Here is a 16,581-nt window from a genome sequence, read left to right on the forward strand (position 1 = left end):
CTGGTTGGTCGGTCTTGAGCACGAGCTTAGCGTGTTTAGTTTCAGCGAGCTGTTTCTTCACCCGTTCCCGTTCTAATTTACTCATCACATCGTTCTCTCTCAAACACTCCTCGAACGAATCCCTGTCCTTGCAGTGAAATAAGGCCACCCATCGCGTCTGCTCCCTGAGGTCTTTCAACACCGAGTTGAACTTCTGCGTTAGCACCCAGACGCTGTGATTTGCATGCCGGCCGGAGAAGGCCAGGTACGATAGCATGTCTCTCTTTTTTGTTATCTCGCGATTAGCGCTGCAGTCGTCCAGTATAAACAGCGTCGGTTCCCCTTTAAATTTCTCGTGAAGAGCTTTCAACCAGTCCTGCAGGCGTGTTCCAGGGTCGATTTTGTGTACGTCCGGGTCCGTCATCACCCAAGGTCGCGCGTACGTTTTATTCATGCTCAGAGTAGGGCACATGATAACGATGTTATCGAACACATCCTTGTAGTAACTCTCCAACATATCCAACACGAAAACGGTCTTCCCACAGCCAGTCTGCCCGCACACTATGGCGCAGTGTGGGTCAGTGGGTAGTTGTGGGTACCCCTGGGGGTACCCCCCATCAGTAGATGGCTTGCACGAATCTACCATTGTCTATATTAAGTTGCGCGTCCATAATAACGTACAGATATAATTTCAACTTACCAGCGGTTTGAGCCTTCTTAGTAATCTGGATGGTTATCCCTTCGCTGCCGTTATCTATACGGCGCCCGCTACCGTGCAGTTTATCATCATCCGTGGATCGCATGTCCAACCATAGGGCGTACTTGGTGGTCAGGTATTCACCGATCTGCACGGAGCCGAGGTCCAGGTCCTTTGTTATGTAGTCCCCCACTGGTAGCTTTTTTATCTCATCCCACTGCTGGTGTGGTCTCATACCATGACTGAACAGCTGGTTGGGCACGCCCTCGATGGTCACTTCCACCTTTTCAATCTCGGGGTTGAAAAACTTCTCGCTGTCCCTCCGGAATGGATCGTAATACTCCACGGGGACGACCAGGATACCTTTCATCGATCGCGCCGGCACGTTCAGGTTGATATTCCACACAGTGTCGCTCTTATCTCGCATGACTGATCTATGCCTCAGTACGCGATCGTACAGGATAGCCATCTTCCCAGAGTACTGGCTTCGAACCTGCCTGGCCAGCTCTTGGCTAGTGACCATGTCGAACTCCAGAGAGATGTTGTCTATGGCATAACTAGCCTCGTCACCGTTCGGCGTACGCACTACTTTGCTATAGTCGTTAAACGTGAGCTCGTATTCGAGCCTATCACCCAGCGCGGCCTGGTAAAACGGCGCGTGTCCCGTGAGCAACTCGAAGTCGAGCGGCACGCAGAATCGATTCCCGTATGCTCGAGCGATGGCCTTTTCACCGTCCGATAGCTTGTCTTGCTGGTCTTGCGTGAAGACATACCCTATGCGCGCCCGGGTTGATTTGCTGATACCCTGGTACACATCATTGACTCGTTCTCCCTCGCTTTTCCAGAGATCCTTGTAGCAGTGAAACACGTCGCTGTCGTCGATGCTCAGCACCTCATTACCGCTGATCTTGACGGTCGTTTTCTTGATGATAGCTCGACCCACGTTCCGCACTAGCTCGCTTTTGTCGTTGTCGGAGGTCAACGTGATATTGAACGCCAGTCGAACAGTGCCTGGTACAATGAGGTCATTCTCACCAAGGTTTGGAAATCTAACCAGCAGAGTTTGATTCTGGTCTATCTTGCTGGGATTGTTGGTGATGGTCACTGACTGTCGCACGGCTCTGGCTCCTAATGGCTCTCTCAATCTTCTGAAAGGATCTAATTTTCTGCCGTACATTGTTATATAAAAGAAATATATTTTTAATACTAATGGATGAAGACATAGATATGACGGAGATGCCGGGCGCTAGTGCCCAGGCATTCGATGATGAGCAGGAGACCTCATTTACTAGTTCACCATTGAACCAAGAACTATTGGAAACAACGGTAAATGATTATTACGAAAGAAGAGATAAAAACTACGTTGAACCACAGGGTCGATACCATAAGAATTTTTTTATTGATACAAAGGGTGTTCTACGCCTTAAGTCTGACCCAGGGGTTGACCTCTTTAACAAGAGCAATAAAAAACCACTGGCCTTGTCAACTCTAGCCAGCCGCCATGGTGTCGAATTTATCCGTACAAATCTAAACATGAATGATTACGGTGGTGCAATACCTAAGGTCGTTAAAGAAGATCTGCAAGCTACCAGATCCCACCTCACCACTAGAGATGAAATGACACCACAGCGTGCTACAGAAGCCTCGGACAGCATAGAAAAACTGTTGGGCACCTACTGGGACAAACCGTTACCGGGGTTTGACTTTCCGGTAAGGGAACTGCGCGGCTTAGACGAAGCCGTGAAACGCGTGCGTGGAGAACTCGTGAACAACATGGGGAAACTGAACGAAATCGACGAGCACATCGCTAGGGAAAAAACCAAACTCAACGAAACTGAAAACGATGATATGAAGCGCCGTATCAATGAACGACTACGCGATTTAGAAGACGAGAGACGTACACGATTGGAATCCGCTTCCTCGAATCGTGAACAGCTTCGATCCCAGATCAGTCGTATTCGGGAAACAATCGATAGAATACTGAATGAGGATGCAACTTTAGCCAACAGGATTCGGATATTGTTCCGGGAGCAAGGGATCACCATCGCCAGTATTCTGACTGCATTGGGTTTCATCATATCAACCCTGGTGGTGTCACTGGTGGGAGGAACCCCTGTGGGGCCTGCCGGCGGCGGGGGAACTCCAAGTGGCGGTGGGAGTGTTAAAGACTGGATAAAAAAAACTCGGGGAAGGCCTAGCTAAACTGGCTGGTAAAGCCGCCGAAGCCCTTCCCGGCATCCTGGGTAGCATCGTCTCGTGGTTGTTGAGCGCTCTGTCTAAAACTGCCATGTGGCTCAGTCAAAACCTGTAGGCAGCCATCGTCGCCGTGGCGGGTCTGGTGTACGTAGCGGCTAAGAAATCTTTAACCAAATAAGTCCCAAAGTTACCCCACCAACCACTAGGGCCGTTTTATTATCAATATGCTGCTGATAGGGGGGTACCCCCACATGTATATGGGTGTGTGTGGGGGGTACATGAACTTTAGACTCCGGGGGTGGCGCCACTATACCCTTTTCACGTGGTGGGATGTGTGGGATATAGGGGGTGTTAATATCGGGGTTGATACCCAACTTTTGGTCCGCCGTGGCTATGACTATTTTGTTGTTATAACCCACCACTTTTTTTACTCTCAGTTGCATATCACTCGGAGCCATGTACAGCCCCACACCGAACACGTAATTGACTTTCGATCTGGCGTATTCTAACACGTTTTGGTAACGGTCGATGGCCCTCGGGAGATCAACTGGAGAATTGATAGCATCATCAACGTTGGAAACGAACTGTTTCTGAGCGTCGTAAGCAGTTCCCTTACCGAGGATGTTGGAACGCGTCATCGACTGCGCACCCAACAGCGCCCACACGTACGTTCGAATCGAGTCGTTCAAGCGTATTGTACCAGCACGAGTGAATTCTTTAGATGTTTTTGAGATCATTTTAGTCCAGGCTGTGGCTGCATCAGGATTGGTTTGCTTTATACAGCTGACATGGATCTTTTCATTCGTTGTGGGGCCTGTAAATGTATGCCGGTTTGGGTTGTATGAACCATCTTTAGAACCGGCATAATATGTTCCGGACCTGTAGAAGTACACGAGAACTATACCGAGACCATGGTTCACACCAGGAAGGCGAAAGTCTTTATTCGTTGGAATCTCAAACTCCCCACAAACACGTTCATAAGCGCGCCTATCATAGGGGTTATTCGTCATACTCCACGCTTTATCTTGGGGAAGAGGAGCACTTATTTCCTTCAATATTCGTTTCGTTTGATAATAAATATGAAACAAAATAACCGCCTTACTCAGTTCGTCTATACCGTAGTCTGGTGTCACACCCGACCCTGTCGTCGCACACCACACAGCAAAGTTGAGTTGGTTCTGCCAAAACTGCATTGGGTTTTGATTCCAGTTTACCACCGCCTGCGCGTTATTAACGGACACGATATAGTTTTCAAAGATATCAATAAAGGTTGTTTTAAACCCCGTACCATCTGCATTCACCACGATTTTCAAGTGTGCTAAATCCATATTATAATATATAATTCATATATTATAATATGTACATAACACTTCCAGGAATAACGAGCGGTGAGGCCGTTCAGCTGACGCACGCGATCGATAACACGTCAGGCCAACTCGAAGTCGCACTCTGCGATATCACCTACCTACCGCAATGGACTAACATCAATATCAGCAACAATAAGCTGTTCGTTAGTGGAACTCGCAGCCAGATAACTGACGGCTACTACAGCGTGTGCTCTCTAAACGACGAGGTCTTCAAACCCCTGGGAGCCGAACTCAAGATGAACGACTCAAACGGCACAGTGGTGTTAATCAACAACGGAAGAACCTCCTTGAGGCTCGGCCGACCATTAGCGAGGATACTCGGTATGTCTCCTGACGAGATAAAACCAACAACAACCGTCACAGGCACGAAGTTACCCGATCTAGTACCGTACCGAGAGCTGTACATTCATCTCGGTCAGGTGAGCACAACGTACAACATTCAAGGAGGTCACCCTTCCACTATACTGAGAGCAGTGCCGGTGAAAACTGAGAAATTCAACGACGGTAGAACCGAGTCATTTTCACCACGGCAGTATAAGAGATTAACCCAGGGCAACATACCTGAGCTGACAATATCGGTGTTAGATATAAATCATAATCCTGTAAATATAGGATACCTCAGCTTAACGCTTCATGTAAAATGACCAGCGCACAAGGGCCCGGAGTGAAAAAATGCGTCAATATCGGGATCTCCGACCTCGGAGACACGCGCGGTTTCGACGCTCCCGGAGTAGATGGTAAATCGTACGCCTTGCAACTGAAAAACAACATTTACAAACGCGTTGAAATCCCCTCCGGTGGAACCCTAAGTGATATGATAGATACCACAAGAGCAACAGTCAACACTAAGTACGCCCTTGTCAACACCGGTGATAATAATTGGATAATATACCCATCGTTCGGTGGTAAACTGTTCGACTTAGACGATGTTGAGAGCACTACCGTCGTCCAAAACAAACCATATATGCTCGTCTTCACCGAAGATAACAAGTGGGTGTTGTTACCCGATAACGACGACTGGTTTCTCAATATTAGACTCGTCTCCCCTTACGTGTTTACGGATAACAAAGACAACCACCTAAACAAAGTCGTGAACAATGGAACCCTGCTCGTGGCTTATGTCCCAACTCAGAGACGTAGCGTAGTCGTCAGCCCAGTCAACACTATTGCAGCCCACATGCTATCGAGTAAACCGGCCATACAAAACGTGACATTGCAGTTGGTGTCTGAATTCGAAGGCGTGGTCAAGATACTAGAGAGTCTACCGGCAAACTCAACACTGATCATCAAAGTCTACCTAGGGGAACCATCGGGGAATGATGTCGAGATCGTGAAGGGAATCAAACTCGGGTGGGTGAAACGACACCAGTATCAAGTTTGCAACGTTTACGTGCGGGTGGGTGTTGGAGCCGACACCAGTATGGAGGGGGTCAACGTGATCGTGGAAAACAAGATATCACTAACCAAGATCTTCCTGCCTGACAACATACACTTCATGGGTATGAAGTTAACCCCTGAATTATTATCAAAAAACCAGTTGGAAATTATATCGTAATAGTATAATAATGACCAGTCATCGTCCCAACACTACGCTTAACGACCTAGGAGACACGGAGGGCTTCGATCAGCCTGGTGAGGAAGATGAATTATACATCCTGCACTTCAAAGACAACGTGTACAGACGGGTGTCGTTGTCAGATTTAAAAGAGCCTAAATGGCTGCTCAACTTAACAATCACCTCACCTTATATCACATTAAAAGAAGAAAAGTGGGTGTACATCTCTAAGATTAGGAATAACGGTATCTGGCCCGGGGATTTCATTACGGAAAATAAAGCAACAGTCTCGATAGATTCTCGTATTGGAGAAAAAAGTGGGTTAAGTTCTGACACAGAAAGTAAATTAACATTTAGCAGTAAGTTTTTTTTACCCAAGGAGCATCTTGATCAAATAAACTACCTCTACACAATCATCATAGAAGTCGTCTTTACGTATTTTAACCAGGAAAACTCCTCGAAAGGACGCCAAATTTTACCCGGGTTGACAATACACTGGTATAACGAACACGTAGGTCAATATTGCCGTATTGTTATACAACGGAATAACCCGGGGGGTCCTATAAACCGCTTCATAAGCCTCCCTGGGGTTTTTATTACAACAGAAAAGTCTATTGACTTCACACCTATTATCATTAATTATGATCTATCCCTTGTAGGCTTCAAATTCATTCGTGAAATATTAACTGAAACCCAATTAAAATATTTTTCAAAATATATATTATAGATGGGTCTGTACCCAGTCGTAGAGGAAGTAGCGAAGACGCTGGAAACCGTAGATGGGTTCCGCTTGAGGCAGTTATGTGATGTGAAACGTCAACTAGAACAAGACCGTGACACGCGGAAAGCACTATGTAAAAAATATAATAGAGCTTTCAATATCGTGGACGGGGCTGACACTACCCTTATGGCAACCAGCATGGGACTAGGGGCGGCAGGCGTTGGGTTGTTAGCTACCATCGTGGCCGCACCTATAGTGCTAGGTATTGAAATAACAGCTGGGGTGGCAGGGTTGGCAGGGTTGGCGCTTAAGTTAGTATCACGCAGACTTAATCGTAAGGCATTGAAACATGACGAGATCAGGGTTCTGGCCGAAGCAAAGCTGAACACAGTGAGTGAGCGAATTTCCACGGCACTCTCTGACAGTAAGATCTCAGAAGAGGAGTTTCGTTCAATCCTCTCTGAACTCAAAAAATATAACGGAATGAAACAAGATATTCGATCCAAGTCTCGTAAGTCTGCTATCAGCGAGGACGAGAAAAAAAAGTACATAGAACAGGGGATACAAAAAGCCCAGCAAGCCTTTATTATGAACACCAAAGTGATCGTAGGCGGTTCACGTTAAACTGTTTCATCGATATAAACGTGACATAGGCACAGACGTTAAGTAGTAGGGGGAACACGAGGGCGATAGTCGTAAGCGAGCCACCGATCCTATATGGTCAGTCAAAACTTACAACATAGATAAAGTGGATATGAAAGCCGACGAACCTAACTTGTACTACTTGAGGGATGGGCCGGATAGGGGGTTTGTAAGAGAAGAATTATTGATCGTACCGTACGGCACAGTGTTACCTCCTACCAACACAAAGTAGGCATAGTAATTACCGCCAACTTTTTTGTAGTAGGGGTAATAGTAGCAAGAGCTAAGGGTCCAACCAAAGCCTTATTTAGTAAATAAGGCTTTGTAGAGACATTTCTTGAAAGTGGTCCAGAACTGTCATTCCCTATACTACTAGACGTGCGCCAGACCCTCGACTTTACCCGCCATTAGCAGTTGCATAATGACGCGCATGGCTTGACTGTCTGAGGTGACACGAATGCACGTCACACCTTGGCACAACCGCACTTTCAAGGGCTTTCCGATGCATTTTAAATCTTTCATTTTGGATGAAGGATAATGAAATAATAGCTGGCGGAAGGTACGCGCCAGATCCCCGTTTTTACCTACCAGTCGCACAAGAACAGTTACGTAATGACGCGCATTGCCTAATTATCTCATGTTCCTCGAATGTCCGTTATAATTTGGCAGAGCCGCACTTTCAAGGGCTTTCAGATGCATGTTAAATATTCAATTTTGGATGGTGGATCGTGAAATTATAGCTGCCGCAACACTGACGGGAGACGAGCGCCGGATCCCCGACTACTTTACCAGCCATTGGCGCAAATGCATTTACATAATGGCCCGCATTGCTTGACTCTCAGACGCGACTCGAATGCACATTACACCTTGGCAGAACCGTACTTTCAAGGGCTTTCCACCACAGTAAAAGTTTATATATTAAGACCACAGGCGTTGCTTTTATGGCTTTATTCCAATTCGTTGCAACTTTAGCTCTGTCACGTATATTGATTCCTGTGTAGAGCGAATGTCTAATGTTGCACACCAGCATGTTGCACATTTCCAGAATCCCACATGAATCCCCTTGCAAATGCTTTGTAGTTGTAAATATTAACGACGCCGGGATAGCCGGTGAACAGATTCATCTAAATTCCGCCAATCTATATCACCTGCGGTATTTGTTGCATTTCGCACATTAATACCCATGTAGCTCCACCACTAAATGCGCAACGTGTGCGTTTTATACACTGTCTGACACACGCTTTAACTGGCTTTCAAACGCAGTATAAAAATGCATTTTCTAAGGTGAATCGTAAGAGTGGTTGCCATTACATCATGACCGGACTATGGTGGCATGATGACTACTGTGATATAGAAGAATTGAAGTTCAACAAAATTACACAAACCATCATGTCGGAGATTCAATCTGGACTGGTTACCAGGGGCACCATTAGAATCACGTTTGCATTTTTGGCGAGAGCGTTGGATCGGGTTTCCAACCATGTATAACATGCATAGATATCACAAAGAAAAAGGCTTCCAAAATACAATGGCGCGAGCGACTTCCACCGGAGGCTGGGTGGAAGAAAAGTCTTCCACCGAGACTCCTGTGGAAGAAATTCAGACGGCCTGAAATGACGGAAACCTTAATTGCTCGGCTATAAATTTGCCAAAAAAGAAACGGAAAAATTCTACGTGACGCGCAAGGGTCCCGCTATTCAATGACGTGCAGGATGCGCGTGTAAGGCGGCGAATGCAGCTCCCAAGGGAGCCGTGCTGCAATAGGTGATACAATCTGGGTGGGTCCATGCAGGTAGCAAAGGTACTGTAAGTCCCCATGGACCCTGGTATGGTGATCTTCCTTCAGTTGTTGGCGGTCTATAGCCTGTTTTTATATTGTATTGTCCTCCATAGTTAACTGTTTTAGATTTAATTACTAGTTTTACATGTCTGTCTGTGATAGTCTAGTTGTTTTACTGTCCTACGTTGACAGTTTTTTCACCATTCTCTATCATGTATCCCGTGTGGACCCGGGACAGAATGTGTCCACATCACCCCATTGCTTGTCGTAAGAGGCGACTAAATTGGGCAACCTGTTTGCCGTGGGTCGGTGGAGGACGGGATCCTGGTGGTTGAGGACAGTTGGGCTTTTAACTGCGTTCCATTTGCCCAACACACCACTTTGGCCCCTACTTCACCTAGACGGGTGGTAGAATCGGCCCGATTCTATCAATCGGCTGGTCACGCCAAGCCCTGTGTATGGACTTTAATTTTTGTCATTACACTAATCTGTTTGGAAAATGTTGTTACTTGTGGTCTTGGCCGAATTGTTCTCTAAGCATGTTTATGATTTTGATGTATGATGTTTGTACTTTGCCTAGAGTCTTATGCCAGAAGGCGGTGGCTTATGGGCCAATCTGGTAGATGTGTTGTTAATAACTCTTTTGCTGGAGTATATCATCCGAGTATCCTTGGTGCTGCAAGTTGGAGACCCACTTGTTTTTAGCATTGTCCTTGTGATACTCCGTGGTGGGTGGGGAGCTCGGATGACGAACCATTGAAAATTAACCATGGCTTATGAAAACCCCCCTAAGAAAACCAAACGACAACTAGACACTGATCCAATTGATACTGATCAAAGACTGCCCACGTCCATTGAATACTGCCACGATTTCTTCTAATTGAAACTGTTGACAAGACTCCATTAAAGTTTAACCCTTTTGCCATATCCAAGGGTATACAGGGCCTTGCAGGTGATGTCAAGAATATTAGACGATTGCGTCCCGGTGCTTTGTTGGTTGAATGTGGGAAAAGGCAACAGCACAAACCTTATGAGCACAGAATTGTTTGTTGACGTTCCTGTCACGGTTTCGGCTCATAAAACACTCAGTACGAGCAAGGGAATCATCAGAGATCGTGACCGATTGTTTGCGGATAGGCACCCGTGGCGAGCCACCTCCTCGTGGTGGGTGCTGGGTAACGTAAAGAGCTCGCCGACACCCCCGTTGTGGACCCGGGGGAATATTTGGTCCACCAACCCGTTTGCCGTGGGTTGCGGCCCTGTGTCGGTGGAGGACGGGAGTCTGGGGGTTGAGGGCACTGGGATTCCTGTAATCGTGTTCCCTTTGCCCAACATACCTCTTCGACCCTTACTTCACCTAGACGGGTGGTTGAATGGGCCCGGTTCAACCAATCGGCTGGTCATGCCAAGCCCTGTGTATGGACTATATATATATATGTCAATGCACAAATGTTATTTGGAATTGTTTGATTTTCGGACTTGGCCTTATTATTACAGTGACATTATTTGGGTTTTGCAATATGATAATATGTACTTGAATTTTGCCTAGGGTCTTATGCCCAGAAGGCGGTGGCTCATGGGCCAATCTGGTGGATTAGTTATTCATAATTCTTCCGCTAGGGTATATCATCTGAGTATCCTTGGTGCTGCAAGTCGGAGACCCACTTGCGTTTAGCACTGTCCTTGTGATACTCCGTGGTGGGTGGGGAGCTCAGATGATGAAATCTAACTAACTAAACATGGCTTACGAAACCCCTCAAAAAAAGAGCAAACGTCAACTTGATACTGATCCCGTTGAAACTGACCACAGACTGCCCAACTCAATTGATTACTGGCCACGTTTTCTTGTTGTTGAGACTATTGACAAGACCCATTTAAAGTTGAACCCTTTTGCCGTAGCTAAAGGTATACAAGACATCGCTGGTGATGTTAAAAACATTAGGCGATTACGTTCCGGTGCCCTTCTGGTTGAGTGTGCAAAAAGACAGCAAGCCACTAATCTTATGAGCACAAAATCTTTTGTCGGCATTCCAGTTACGATCTCGGCTCACAAAACACTTAACACGAGCAAAGGAATTGTCAGGGACCGTGAACGTTTGTTTGCTGACATGTCAGAACTTGACATCGGCTCAGAGATGAAGGAGCAAGGTGTCCTTTTTGTCAAACGTTTTACAACCCGTAGAAATGATGCTACTGTCAACACAAACACATATTTGTTTTCTTTCTCTTCTCCAAATGTTCCAAAATCACTGAAAGCAGGATACTGTAACATCCAGGTTGAAATGTACATTCCAAACCCTCTTCGATGTTTCAAATGCCAAAAGTTCGGCCATGGGGTTAATAACTGCACATTGTCTGTTGTTTGTGCTCACTGTGGTGAAAAGACACATACAACAGAAGATTGTGACAGTAACGTTAAGAAATGTACAAACTGCACTGGTGCCCATTCATCCTTTTCTAAAGAATGTCCTGTCTGGAAGTTTCACATGGAGATCAACAAAACTAAAATTCACCCGAAACATAGTTTTGCAGATGCCAAAAAACTGGTCCAAAGTTCTGAACTTAAAGAAAGCTATGCTTCTATAACTAAAACACCGTCAGAAGCAAGGATTACAAAATCAACCACAAGCTGTCAAACTGACTTAACGTGGATTACATCAGAAGCTCCTCTGATTACTTCACCTACAATATCTACCCAAACGCCAGAGTCACATTCGTCCCAAATCCAATCAGTAGCATCCTCTGATCATGAGGCATCTTCTCAGTCAACTCCAAAATCTTCGGAAACCGTTAAAACTAAACCTAAAAGGCCAGATTCCTTGAAAAAACTAAGTGGCAGAGCCCCGAAAGGGTCACAAAACAAGATTCAGTTGTTTAATAGATATGGGTCACTTGAAGACATGGACGTTTCTGAAAACGTCCATTCTAGGGCACATAGCTTGTCGCCCTCCAAAAGAGTGCGGGCTAGATCCCAAATAAATCCCCCTAAAAGATAGTTTATTCCAATAATATTGTACAGTGGAACTGCAGAGGATTGAGGACTAATTTACATGAATTACAGCTATTAGTCCAGCGATATGTCTACAAGAGACATATTTAAAACAAACAGATACATTTGACCTTCGTCATTTTAATGCATATCATTGTTTTTCACCTCCGGGTGATAGGGCCACTGGAGGATCATCTATTCTAGTCAGACAAAACGTTATTCAAAGCCCTGTTTCACTTAATACTAATATACAGGCTGTTACTGTGAGAATTACGTTACATGTAGCATTTACGCTATGCTCTCTTGGCACCCGTGGCGAGCCACCTCCTCGTGGTGGGTGCTGGGTAAAGAGCTCGCCGACACCCCCGTAGTGGACCCGGGGGCATATTTGGTCCACCAACCCGTTTGCCGTGGGTTGCGGCCCTGTGTCGGTGGAGGAAGGGATCCTGGTGGTTGAGAGGATGGGAACAGGACTATTGCTCCTATTGCTCAACACACCACTTTGGTCCTGACTTCAATTAGACGGGTGGTTGAATGGGCCCGCTTCAACCAATCGGCTGGTCATGCTAAGCCCTGTACATGTAAATGTTGTTCACAAATTTGAGAAAATATTTATTTTTTTGTCTTGGCTTCATGATGATTCATTTGTATTTCGATTGTACAATTCCAATTTCGCAACTTGCCTAGAGTCCTATGTCCAGAAGGCAGTGGCTCATGGGCCAATCAAATGGAATAAATACTTTTGTGTTATTCTGCTTGAGTATATCATCCGGGTATCCTTGGTGCTGCAGGCAGGAAACCCGCCTGCTTTTAGCATTGTCCTTGTGATACTCCGTGGCGGGTGGGGAGCTCGGATGATGAAACAATATAAACTTACAATGGCTTACGAAACTCCCCTCAAAAACAAAAACAAAACGTCCTCTTGATACTACTGATCCTGATGTTGAAGACCAAGTACTGTCCACATCCACTGACTACTGGCCACGGTTTATTGTAATTGAGACCACTGACAACACTCCGTTAAAGCTGAACCCTTTTGCGGTATCAAAAGGCATACAGGGCATTGCAGGTGATGTTAGAAACGTTAGGCGTTTACGAACAGGTTCTTTGCTTGTTGAGTGTAATAGGAGGCAACAGGCAACCAATCTCCTTTCAACAAAATCATTTGTAGGCATTCCAGTGTCAGTCTCTCCTCACCGTACTCTTAACACTAGTAAGGGTATTGTGAGAGACCGGGATAGACTATTTGCTGATATGCTGGAAATTGACATTGCTGCAGAGATGAAGGACCAAGGTGTGTTATTTGTCAAACGTTTCACAACCCGAAGAAACAAGCAGATCCAACAAACCAACACCTATTTATTTTCATTTTCCACTCCAACGGCTCCAAAATCAATAAAGGCCGGATACTGTCACATCAAAGGGGAAACGTTTATTCCTAATCCACTCAGATGTTTCAAGTGTCAAAAGTACGGTCACGGTGTAAATTCCTGCACATTGTCTGTTGTGTGTGCTCACTGCGGTGAGAAGACCCACACAACAGAAGATTGTGACAGTAATTACAAGAAATGCACCAATTGTTCAGGAGACCATTCGTCTTTCTCAAAAGAGTGTCCGATTTGGAAGTACCAGATGGAAATAAACAAACTAAAATTTACTCAAAATATCAGCTTTGCCGAAGCGAAACAACTTGTTCAAAGATGCGATCCACAAGAAACCTATGCTTCTAAAACAAAACCATCATCTGAACCATCCTCTAAGGCTTCTAAGTCTTCTTCAGCTGCTCAAACAAACTTGACTTGGGTGCACACTGATTCCCCAGAGGTTTTTTCACCCGCTATTTCCACTCAGACCGCTGAGCTACTTCCTCGCATGTCGCAAAGTCAATCAGGGCCAGCTTCGGATTCATCATCACAGCCACCTGCAAGGTCTCAATCTTTGTCAGATGTCCAACAAATTCCTAAAGGAAAAACTAAACCTATGCCTGATTCTTCAAAAATGCAAAGTGGCAGAGCCCCAAAAGGGTCTGAAAACAGAATTAAGCTTTATAATAAATACGGATCACTTGAGGACATGGACGTGTCCGAAAACGTCCAATCAAGGGCACACAGCTTGTCGCCCTCAAAAAAAGTACGGGGTAGATCCCCAATCAACCCGCCCAAACGATAATCCATTGCAAAAATATTGTACAGTGGAACTGTAGAGGCCTAAGGACCAATTTCAACGAGTTACAGCTACTTGTCCAGGATTTTGCACCATCCGCTTTCTGTCTCCAGGAAACCTATCTGAAGGAGACAGACGCTTTTGATCTACGTCAGTTCACTTCATATAATTGTTTTTCACCTCCAGGTGATAGGGCCACTGGAGGGTCTTCAATTCTTGTAAAACAGGATGTTATCCATAGTCCTGTAACACTCACAACTAGTCTCCAAGCTGTTGCAGTGAGACTAACTCTTCACGTTACCTTTACACTATGCTCTTTATATATTTCACCTTCTTCAGCACTCCAGCAGTCTGATCTTCAAGCTCTCTATGACCAACTTCCTAAACCTTGTATTTTAATGGGTGATCTCAATGGACATAACCCAATTTGGGGTGGTACAAACACAAACTCTAAAGGTAAAATACTGGAAGATTTTATAGCCAATAATGACTTGTGTATATACAATGATGATTCAAGCACTTATCTGCACCCTGCAACTGGCACCTACTCTTCTCTGGATCTGTCTCTTGCAGACCCTTCTCTACTAAATGAATTTGAGTGGTCAGTCCACAATGACCTCTGTGGAAGTGACCACTTTCCAACTATCCTAACAGCAACTAATCAATCTGATTCTCCATCTTATACAAGATGGAATTTTTCCAAGGCAGACTGGTCGTTATTTAAAACGTTATGCACATCTAAACTACGGCCGCAGTGTTTCAGTGAAGTAACTGATCCTATTCGGCTTTTGTCTGACACTTTAAATGAAATAGCTGATGAGTGTATACCAAGGTCTTCTACTGCTCCACATGTACGGAAACCATGGTTCAATTCCGAATGTAGGCAAGCCAGAAAAGCGAGGGAAAAGGCGGAAAATTATTTCCGCTATCATCCAACTGTCCACAACTTGAATAAGTTTAAAATCCTCAATGCGAAAGCCCGTCGTACCTTCAAACAAAACAAACGGCAATCTTGGAGGAACTACGTTTCCAGGATTAATTCGCGCACGCCAATGTCCAAGGTATGGAACATGGTTCAAAGAATTAAAGGTAAAGGTTCTAAATCTTCAGTTCACCATCTCAAAGATGGTGATAATTTAATTACTGACAAGTCTCATATCGCAAATAAAACTGGCGAAACACTTGCCAAAGATTCTTCATCGGCAAATTATGCCCCTGAGTTTCAGAGATATCAGAAACAACAGGAAAAGAAAAAACTTAATTTCGAATCAAATAATGGTGAAGATTATAATGAAGTTTTCTCATTACATGAGTTATATACAGCTCTTGACCAAGCTCATGACACTGCAGCAGGTGATGACAATATTCATTATCAGCTACTGAAACATTTGCCTGAACCATGTCTGGTCACACTTTTAGATATATTTGACAAAATATGGACGTCTGGAGCATTTCCTCCTTCGTGGCGTAATGCCATTGTAGTCCCAATACCAAAACCTGGTAGGGATCATACAGATCCGTCGAATTACAGACCGATATCTCTCACTAGCTGTGTCTGTAAAACCATGGAACGTATGGTGAATAATAGATTAGTTTGGTATCTTGAAACCAATAATCTCATTACAAATATTCAGTGTGGTTTCAGGAAAAATCACAGTACCATTGATCATTTGGTTCGCTTAGAATCCTTCGTGAAAAATGCAATCGTAAATAAACAACATGCTGTATCAATTTTCTTTGATCTTGAGAAAGCTTATGATACGACCTGGAAGCATGGTATTTTGAGGGATTTACATGAATTTGGATTGAGAGGTCGTTTGCCTCTTTTTATATCAGAGTTTTTAAAAGACAGACAATTTCAAGTTCGAGTAGGTTCTACCCTGTCTGATCATTACAATCAGGATCAGGGTGTCCCTCAAGGTAGTATTTTGTGTGTCACTTTGTTTAGTATTAAGATCAACAGTTTATCCAAGGTTTTAAATGATTCAATTGATGGATCATTATTTGTGGATGATTTTAATATTTCTTGTCGTGGTAAAAATATGCACACTATTGAAAGACAACTGCAGTTATGTTTGAACAAAATAAATAAATGGTGTCTTGAAAATGGCTTCAAATTTTCTAAATCCAAAACTAATTGCATACATTTTTGTAGAAAACATAAGCCGCATAAGGACCCTGAACTATCTTTAAATGGCACTCCCATCAAGGTTGTAAAGGAGGCCAAGTTCCTAGGTTTAATTTTCGATTCTCATTTAACCTTCTTGCCACACATTAAATCCCTTAAAGCTAAATGTCTGAAGGCACTAGATTTGTTAAAGGTTGTTTCAAATTCAAAGTGGGAGGGGATCAAGTTACCCTCCTTCACTTATACAGATCATTGGTACGATCTAAACTTGATTATGGCTCCATTGTGTATGGTGGAGCCTGTAAAAGCAACCTCAAACTATTAGATTCTGTCCATCACCAAGGTCTAAGACTTTGTCTTGGAT

Source organism: Haliotis asinina, chromosome 2 (assembly GCF_037392515.1).
Source record: "Haliotis asinina isolate JCU_RB_2024 chromosome 2, JCU_Hal_asi_v2, whole genome shotgun sequence".
Taxonomy (NCBI): Eukaryota; Metazoa; Mollusca; class Gastropoda; order Lepetellida; family Haliotidae; genus Haliotis; species Haliotis asinina.